Here is a 9,903-nt window from a genome sequence, read left to right on the forward strand (position 1 = left end):
TCCAGTCCCTATTGGTTTAAATGAAAGATTTCAATTGTTTTTTGTAAGGGGTAACCATAAGGCTATTTATTGATATTAAGGCTATTTTATTGGTATTAAACCAACATGGCCTCAACATGGCAAAGCCAACACTGTCATGGGGGGGGGGGGGGAGAATGCTGTAGTGTGTTGTTTTTTTCTTGAAAAGCTTGGAATATATGAATACTTTTATAAATCATTGTGTCACATATACATGTAGTTAAAAGTATAGATATTTATTATATTGTTTATATGATTTACAGCAAGGATATTAGCATTTTTGGCTTTGTAAGAAAAGTCATCACGTCTGGAAAGAGTGAGGAACAATTATTCTCTCATGTGTTGAGGAGTTAGGAATATATGAGTAACAACATACATTAAGTGTTTAAAATATTACATGTAATCATTGTATTATTTATATTACTTATACCATGAGGTATTTTAGCTATACAAGACATGTCCTCTGGTCAGTGAAAGAAGGTATGTTGCAAAGCAAACAGCTTGACACATTTATGGCTGAGGAAGAACTATAATATCTTGAATAACATCTAGTTACATTGAGGCTGAGGAAGACTTATTATGTTGAAATGTTCTGTGCCAATTCCCAGGAACAGGCGAACCACTATTCTATTGTAGTTTCATATTATCTATTTTAGCATGCCATCTACAGTAGACATACTGAAGGTAGTTTGCTTATTGTAACTGTTCCTTTCATTGTTTTATTGTTTACTACAATATTGTACAATATTTACAATATTCCTTGTAGAAACATTTATTGTAGAACTACTCAGTGCCTCCTTTGCCTTGGTCTTCTTCCAAAAGGAGAACAGTGCTCAACCTGAGGAAAATGGAAGAGATGATGCAGTAGGGAAAAGCAGCACAGAACAGGTAAAGAGGTCGTGCAAGAATATCTGACTACTCTAAATGAATTCAAGTCTACAAGGCCAAGTGTAATAATAGTTTGAGTGCTGGAATATAAGCCGACTTGGGTTTCTTTTGGGAGAAAGGTGGCATACAAATGGGGGGGGGGGGATTGGAATATGACTCAGGAGACCAGGGCTCAATCCCCCAATCGGCCATGGAAACCCATTGGATGTCCTTGGGCATGTCACACTTTCTCAGCCTAAGAGTTAGGCAAAGGCAGGCTCCCCCTGAACAAAATTTGACAAAAAGAAAACCCATGGTAGCTCCCCCTTAGGGTTGTGATAAGTCAAAAATGAATTGAAGGCACATAAAAACAAACACATATACACATCTAAGATTTTCTTGGCAGGAGGATGCATAGGACATTGCAAATCCTGAGTCTCTAGAAGTCAATTGGAGTTTTCCTTGGCCTTCTTGAGTTTCAGGGTGTTTTTGCCCAATGGCAGATCACTGAGAACTGAGCGGTTGCTGAAAAGCCCAGCTGAGAAATTAAATAGAGCCCTGTGAGGTTCATCTAAAAAGCAACCATGACAGTTCCACCCACTGCTTCCCACCAGTTCCTCCCAAGCTGTTTCCAAGCTGATAATGACATTTCTGCCATTGTTTCATGAGCCAAGGAAAATAAGGCCAAGCCAAGCTGCCACTTAGGCCAAATGCAACACAAAAGAACACCATTTGCCACAAAACTAGCTGGAGTTGGGGGCACAGCAGAGCAGTAAAACACGCATTTGGTATGGAGAGTTTCCAGAGTTTAGTCACTAGTATCTGTATATATATTTTAAAGGACCAAACACCCGGGGATACAAAAAGCAGAGGAGATAATACTGGTCTAGATGGAAAAATACTCTGGTAGCTTCCTTCAAGTGAAACATACTACTAAATTCCCAAAGCCTTGTCTTGCTAGTCACAGAACAGAATACATCTGTGATTCATTCACTTTTTTATTTCTGACTGCATATTACACCTTTCTGTTAACAAACCCAGGGTTGCATACATGGGGCTGTCTCATATTATTCTTGCAACATCCCTATGAGGAAGTTTGAATAAAGATATGGTGACTGACTTCATGGCTCTGTAGTTATTTGGGTGCAAATTACGTCCACCTAAACCAGCGCTTTCTCAATCACTAGAGCAAGCAGAGTCTGCTTAAACGCCTAGTCACTCCTCATCCTGTGTTCTCTGCCTCCTTAAAAGAGTCTTTCTCTGTCCTGGCCTAATGCAATTTTTCACCCTGTTTAAATTGTGTGTCAGCCTGTGACATCAAGTAGCCATTTCTTTAGAAGCTGCAACATATGTCTGTCTTATCTTGACATCACAGTGCAATGAGAAACCTGAAATTCAGAATTTTACATTTCATTCCGTTTTGAGCACCCTGCCTCCAAATACTAATCTCTGAGGAACATGAGGAGACTGGCGAAGAGGATGTTGACGGGTGCATAACTTGTGTCTTGAGAGCGGGCTTCCCGGGGCACCTGGTTTGCAAGTGTAGGAACAGAATGCCAGCCTAAAGAGGGTTCTCATTTTCTTATGATTCATGCTGGGTTTGCATTTCCAGTTGTCAAATTGTTTCATTGAAAAAACTCAGTACTCAGCCATAGCACCTGACTCCTCCTTGGTAAGCAGCATCTATCTTTTCCTTGCTACACCACATGACGTATGTCATTACACGTCTGCTGTTTCTGTATCCCTTCAATTTAAACATGTTGCCAATATTTGTACAAACTAGTTTATGTGCAAATTTGGTGACTCACAAACACATCAGCATTGGCATCAACAACAGCAACCCTAAATTCAAGCAAAATTGAACAGTGTACCAGTTATCACCGAAGAAACATATGAATGAACCATAAATAGATAGAAATGCCATGCAATCCATCAAGCCATTGGTTAATCCACCCCAATGCTGACTGCTCTGATTGGCTCTTCTGATACAAGATCACAAGCAAATGGCTTCTTCTGACCTTTTCCCTAAATGGAGATGCAAACTATAGATTCTAGCACTGACTTTTGAGCTTTCTCCAAATTGGTAAAGCTATAAAACCCATTTTCCTCCAGCAACTGAGACACAGCTGGCAGCATTTTGACCTGCAAGGATTCAGACAACCAAGAGTCCAGCCAGATGTAATTAGTTTTGTTGCACATTATCAACAAAGAGCATGACAGTAACAAGACACAAGCAAATGTGAAGCTTTTAAAGGGAGTGCATCAGTGTGGACACAGGCCAAAACTGGGTCTTAATCTCTATATGGATACCCATTCCAGAATCTAAGGGAAACAACATGTAATATGTAGAAATGTAAAATCTTGAAACCATCATCAGGCCAAATCAGCTTGGGAGATGGCATTGTTCAACAAAGAAGAGGATTGTATTGTGCAGCAAAACTACTGCTTGCTAGCACCCAACTCCAGGTTCTCTGTAACTGATCCACATACACACAGAGATACCTAGTTGGGCTTCAGATATGTTTTTGTGTGGTGTACATGGCCAATGAGCACCTGGACCTCTCAAGATGAAAAATGATGGCAAATCATGGGGGTGCAATGGAGTGGAGTAACTGGGAAGGTAAACTTCAAACATTCTTGTTCCCAGCTGGTTCTCTTCTATAAACTGCTCCCTCTCAGACCTTATTTTCTGAGAAAAAAACAGTTATCTGTACAGTATTATATGCATTACATGTACAGTCGTCCCTCCTTGTTCATGGACTTGGGATCTGAGGTCTTGATTACTCACGGATGGCAAGTGGGGAGGGAACAAAATGGCGTGCATGGCCATTGAAATCAATGGGACCTCAATATCGGCAAATTTTCCTATTTGCAGGGAGAGGTCCCCCACGAATCAGAAGGTATGACTATAATATGTCATTTGGGCCACAATGTCAGAATCAGTGGGCTTTTAGGTTACAACCAGTGCCTTCCCTCCAGAACTCCATTCTCTTCAGATACAAAACCAAATATTTATAAGTGTTCCTTCTCAGGACATTCACTATGGAGGTTCAGAAATACGATACAGCAAGCATTAAATAGAAATGGTTGCCAAAGATGGGGGCACAACTGCTTTCACAATCTGAGCAAGTATACAACCTGGTCTATAGCCTGATCCTTGCTGACCCTGTTGTCTTTTAACCTGGACAGAGCCTGTAATGTTGGGGCCCCAGAGCATCTTCCTACCTTGTTCAAATATAAAAGGCTTCACCAGGATACTCTGAGACCCAGAGTATCATTCTACCACTGTTCAGTTATGGATGGCTTGAGCACATCATTACATTAATTCTTCTTAAAAGTAATTTCCCCAAACTCCTTGTTAAATGTTGGATACCCAATCACATATCCTTTAGTGGGCTCCAAGACACGAGTATGGAAAGTTTGTTCACATCTGAAAATTGTCTTCATTGCTTTCATGAATCAGCACCCAGCAATTTAAAAAAAAATCATTCCCATGCTTTCTGTTAGTTAAACATTTGTATAAATTAACATTTTAATATTTATTCCCGCAAGAACAGTTATAAGGACTTCATTCATTTATAGCACCAGAGGTTGCAAAGAGATTACAAACATTCCTCTTCACAAGTTTACTGAGACACAAGGGAGGATTCTCCAGGCAGTTTGACTTCATTTACTCCTCCCAAAAGAACTCATAATTGGATCAGACCAAAGGAATATTTAGCCTAGCATCCTGGTTTGTTTTTTTTTAAAATGACTAGTTCTGTCTGATTTAAATAAAATGTTTGACAAAAGAAAGTGCTATCAGAGGCTTCCATTCAGTATCAATCATTTGGAGCCTCCAGTGTTCCTGCGTTTAGAAATGTCTTCAGTGCTGGCCTTCTTAATTAATGGTCTTTGTCAATACTTGTCTTGTTTATGCACTTGCCTTGTTGTTGTTGTTTTAGATCCACTTGTAGTATTGGCAGTGAACACACAAGAGCTGTGCTGCATCAGGCCAACATTCCTTTTATTCAGGCATTCTGCTTCCCATTGTGTCTATTTCAGAGCTGGCAAGAGTTATTTTTGAAATACAGCTCCCAGAATCCCCCTCCAAAAAGAATCAATAAAGTAACTTTGCCAAGCTCTGGTTTAGGTAGATATTTCTGGAAAGCCTCTACGCTGGGCATCAGCACAGTTAAGAACTAATAAATCAGATCATAGGCTGATGAATTACAAAGGTTGGTTTGTGTGTGGCTGTGTGTGCCTTTTGTGTACATTGTTTTTTACATATTCGTTTCACTGTGTAACCTCTGCTTTTTCATGTTTATAAAATGATTGGTGGGGAGAGATTTCCTTTCCTCTCTATTGAGGGCTTTAATAATTGAATGTATCCCTAACAAATTCTTCCATATCCTGCCTTCTCTATTTATGAACACCTTTTCCTAGGCTTTACTATACAGCACACGTTTCTGTTTTATCACTCCTTTGTTTGGCCGAGTCGATGCAGTTACATAAAACCTGTATGTAATATGCAAGGCATAAATGTTACATAGATAAGAGCTAAATGTTGTCTTCTGTGTTCTCTTCTATCCATTTTTAAAAAAATAATCCTTATATTCTGTTGTTTTTTGAAGAATGCAGATGCAGTCATATATGCATATAGCAGCAATAGAGTTCACTTGGCCACATCTGTAATCTCTCACCACTGTGAGGAAGGGAGAATCCACTTCTGAAGGCATCAGCCCTGTTCCTGAAAGGTTAGCACTAGTCAACTTGCGAATCCATCAGTGGCTGACTTGTGGGATGAATTCAGGAAAAGTGGAAGCCAGCATGGAATAGTAGAGAGTCAGTGTGGTGTAGTGGTTAGAGAGTTGGATTATGACTCTGGAGACCAATGCTTGAATGTCTGCTGTGCCATGGAAACCCATTGGATGACTTTGGGCAAGTCACATTCTCTCAGCCTCAGAGGAAGACAAAGGCAACTTCCCCTCCCCCCCAACAAACATTGCCAAGAAAACCCATAGGGTTTACCTTAGGATCACCATAATTCAGAAATACCTTGAGGGCACAGAATGACCACAATGATCAAGATTTCCATGTGTGTGGATCTTATAGTATTGGTACTCATTATAAATTTCAGAGACATTTGCAATACTAGTGTATAATACTGACTAAGTTTTCAAAGTACATTTGTTATGAGGCTATAGTTCTTTACTTGGTCATGCCAAATAACTGAGAGGCATTATCCTGGATTCATTGCTTTCATTGCATTTCCAAGCTAGCTTGTTACAGATAAAAGTGTTTTCTGGCAGCTTAAGAATGAATGAATTTTGTTTGGCACAGACTTTTGTGGGCTGACGAAATAAGTGGCTACGCTGCAAATTATACCAAATAAAAGTGGCACAGGACTCTTTGTTGCTTTCATTGGGTTGAATCCAGAGTTGTACAGAGTGGAACTCCACAAATAGGATTATCTTGACGGCAAAAGGTTGGTAGTGGGGAGGTTTTTTGTTCCTTGTCTTTCCACTCTTCAGTGCCATATGCCTCTGAAAAATCTCCCCCATTCAGCTAGAACTGGTTGGGGGGGGTCCTCCCAAAACCTCCCATGAAATGGCCACGGATGGAGTGAGGGGAGAGGAGGAATTCATGAACATGCTTTGCCCCCTTCCTCCAGTAAAGAGGCTCCACTACACCAATTTTCTGTGATTCTTGTTCTTGGAATGTCAGCTCTTTATCCAACATATTATCTCACAGTTTCCCTTGTGGCAATTGGGTATTAGTTCAGTTGCTTCCACTGAGATAAATTGGCATACTCTTCCTTACTACCTTGCATTCCATACATATCAGCAGATAAATTAATATGATAAAAGTCCCTTTTATTTAACAACATAGCAAATATTTTCCTTATACATTGCTTAGGGCAGCATCCATAGCACTATATCATTCTATTTTCATGCTAAAACAGTCAAGGTGGGTTGGACAGAGACAGTGGCGGGCTAAGTAGCACCCCATAAGTCTGCATGGATGAGTTGGGATTTGGGCCCAAGTGTCATTACTCCAGGTCTTTATCTAATGTCATAATGTCAGCCTTTCTGGCTCCAGTGGAAGCATATATATATCTTGCTGGTATGTGGGGTTTGTTGTTGTTGTTGTTGCTGCTGTTCCCCACTTCAATCCATAGGGAGAAGTGACTAAGAAATAAATATTAAAGTATTATTATTATTATTATTATTATTATTATTATTGTCAACTTTAGTACAAAGTTAAGAAACATTCTTGGATCAGGAAAATGCAATAAGGAAATGCCTTCCTTGGGCGATGTCATTCTCTTAAGATCAATTGAACCCTCACCTTTGGTCACTTATGGCTGAAAGGCTTTGTCAAGATAGTTTAACAAATGCCTTATAAGATCTACAAAGTGTCTAGAAGAACATCAGTGGTGCATCAGTGGTGAGAACAGCAAACAGTGTGTTTTACATGTCAAAGCAATGGCATATAAAAGCATGCTTCCACCACGCTTTTAATCTCCTGCTGCTCTGTTTTTTGTTCTCCCTCAGCCACCACATCGCAAAGTTCTGGGCAATTATTTCCATTCTGAAATATACAAGGAGATACTGAGGGCAAGATCCAGGCTTCTTTGGCTCTTTGCTTAATTGACACCATCAGTCACTTCAGTGCATCACCCCAAAAGAGATGTTCTGTAGGGGCAGCTTTATGAGTGGGAGATGATCTGTCAGTGCTTGTCTGATTGATGGTAGTCCAGGGTGATTCCAAATTCACATAAATTAATTCGGACTGCCTTTCAAAGTAGCCCGTGGGTCAAACAGAACATTTCAAAGACACCAGTGGGAAAACAGACAAGTTGACCTGGCTTTCTAACCCTCCCCCCGCCTCCATTTTCAAGAAACTTGTGGAGCAAAGCAATAAGTTACATCTGCGCTCTATAACAAAGTAGAACCAACTTTCTGCAAAGTCATTTGAGCTTTTTGCACATTGAATGATAAATTTATCTTTGCTGTTGAAGATTATTGCTTTACTGAACATGGGTTGTAGCATGAGCTTCTCTGGCTAGTTTTTTTGAACTGAAATAGAATTCAACTTACATCTTCTCCCCCAGGAGTTTGTTAAATGCGCTATCATAGCCTGCTTCTGACTTTAAATTATAGAATATTTCCCTGCTGGGAGTCCACACTGGAAGGAAGGAAGGAAGGAAGGAAGGAAGGAAGGAAGGAAGGAAGGAAGGAAGGAAGCTTATATATAATTTATATAATTTGATCATTTCCCCCAATTTTTTAAAAATTTAGCTGGAAGCATGGAAATCTATGCTTGATTTTCACTTTCTTTTTTCCAGTTCCTGTGGAGGTTCTGTTCATGTCTGACAAAAGGTAACACCATTAAAAAAGAAACATTGTTAAACTAATAAAGAATCAAATACTGTACACTTGTAAGTTGAAATGAGTGATAAGACATCATGAGTCTGGAGTATTGAGCATATGGCTTTTTCTATCTCCATGTCTGTCTCTTCCTCTTCAGGACTCTTCTTGTGGTTTTGCGACATATTTTCCTTTCATTATCTAGACAGAAAATATGCATGTGGAAATGCTAATCCTGCTACGCATTCCCAAGTCTGTACATTTTTAGTAGTCCTATATCACCAGATATCTCAAATCACCAGAAAAATCTCATCAAACAGGGTCACAAATGTTCTGCAGTGGATAGCAATTAAATAACAACAACAACACACAGACCCTACACAAATTTTTTTCGTAGGAGCACCAGTTGGAAAACTTAATGCTTTTGCTTCCTCCGAGATCTGAAACAGTGATTCCCAGATTTTGGCTCAAGTTCATACAATGATAATGTCTGCCAAATTAAACTTTAAAAGAAAATTAATTACCAGAAATGGCAGTGGGTGTCTGGCAGAGAGTCACACTAGTTCCCAAAGCAATCTTCTATGAGCTTCTAAATCTGGTGGGAAGAATAGGATTAGATGCCGAGGCTATCTATAGGATTAAAAGGCGATGTGTCAGACTAATTCATCCCGCTACATTCAAAAGCCAGGGAGGGCAAAGGAACAGAGGAGAGCCTGTGAACAAAAACATCACTTGGATGTGGTGTGAAATAAAAGCAAAAGTCAACGTGATGAACCACATTCGGACATGTATATACACACACACACCCCAAAAAACTGTACAGTAGAATACCTAAGGAAGAAGAAAAAGGACAAAAGAGTAGATGAGGCAAGGCTTATCAACATATTGGAATAGCAATGCCTACCTTGCCAAGTAGAGACACCTGTTAGGCATCAGGAGAAGCGTGTCCCTCCTTCTCCCTCTCTCCTTCTCTCTTCAGTGTTCTTTCAAGGATTCCCAGGCAAGCCAAGCAAAGGGACTTGGACTTTTTCTTGCCTTGTTTCTTTTGTCCTGGAGGGCTGGATGCCTTCTGCTTGCTGCTTGCAGAGATGCCGCCTTTCTCAAGAGCTGCGCTTCCCATGCCTCTCCTCTCCTTGCATAAGGGGCTGCTGCTGATACCGATGCTGCCCACAGCTCTTCTTCATCTGCTTGGCTTCTTGCTCGCCTTTAACAGGCTCCCAAGAGAGCTCTTTGGCTGGAAACTCCTCCAACAGACAGCCGATGGCAGCAAGCAAGGCTTTCCTGAGCCCTGCAAGGGGAGCTGTCCAGTCCCTGGGTGCTGAAATCAAACGCCCCGCGCAGGGAGCTGTCCAGCAGCAGCGTGGTGCTGAATCCCAACCTCCCAGGGAGCAGGGGCCGGAGCAAGGAGGGCCAGCCTTTGGGGGTTCAGGCAAGGCTTTCCAGCTGCAGACCGGCTGCTAAAATACTTTGCCCTCCCCCCAGGAGGATGGAGCCACTCAGGAAAAAGACAGAGCCATAGGGAGAGACTGAAAGGAGAGCTCCTCTTCTTGATGGGGCCCCCTCTTTGCTCCTGAGTCAAAGAGATCCTTAAAAGGAATTGGGTGGCTGGGGAGGGGGGATAATTTGTTCCTGCTTCTGGGTGGCAATACAGAAATCATATTCCTTT

General features: G+C 40.9%; 1 protein-coding gene across 1 annotated transcript in view; it reads right to left on the minus strand.

The window, feature by feature from the left end:
• GRM2 (glutamate metabotropic receptor 2) overlaps window positions 1–9,387 on the minus strand; it is a 159,210-nt gene extending 149,823 nt beyond the window's left edge. The window contains exon 1 of the mRNA XM_089524933.1: window positions 9,142–9,387. The gene's annotated coding sequence lies outside the window, so the exon portion shown is untranslated. The remainder of the gene's footprint in view (window positions 1–9,141) is intronic.
• Window positions 9,388–9,903: the final 516 nt, after the last annotated feature.

Source organism: Sceloporus occidentalis, unplaced genomic scaffold (assembly GCF_023333645.1).
Source record: "Sceloporus occidentalis isolate IW3139 unplaced genomic scaffold, rSceOcc1.0.p SCAF_1, whole genome shotgun sequence".
Taxonomy (NCBI): domain Eukaryota; kingdom Metazoa; phylum Chordata; class Lepidosauria; order Squamata; family Phrynosomatidae; genus Sceloporus; species Sceloporus occidentalis.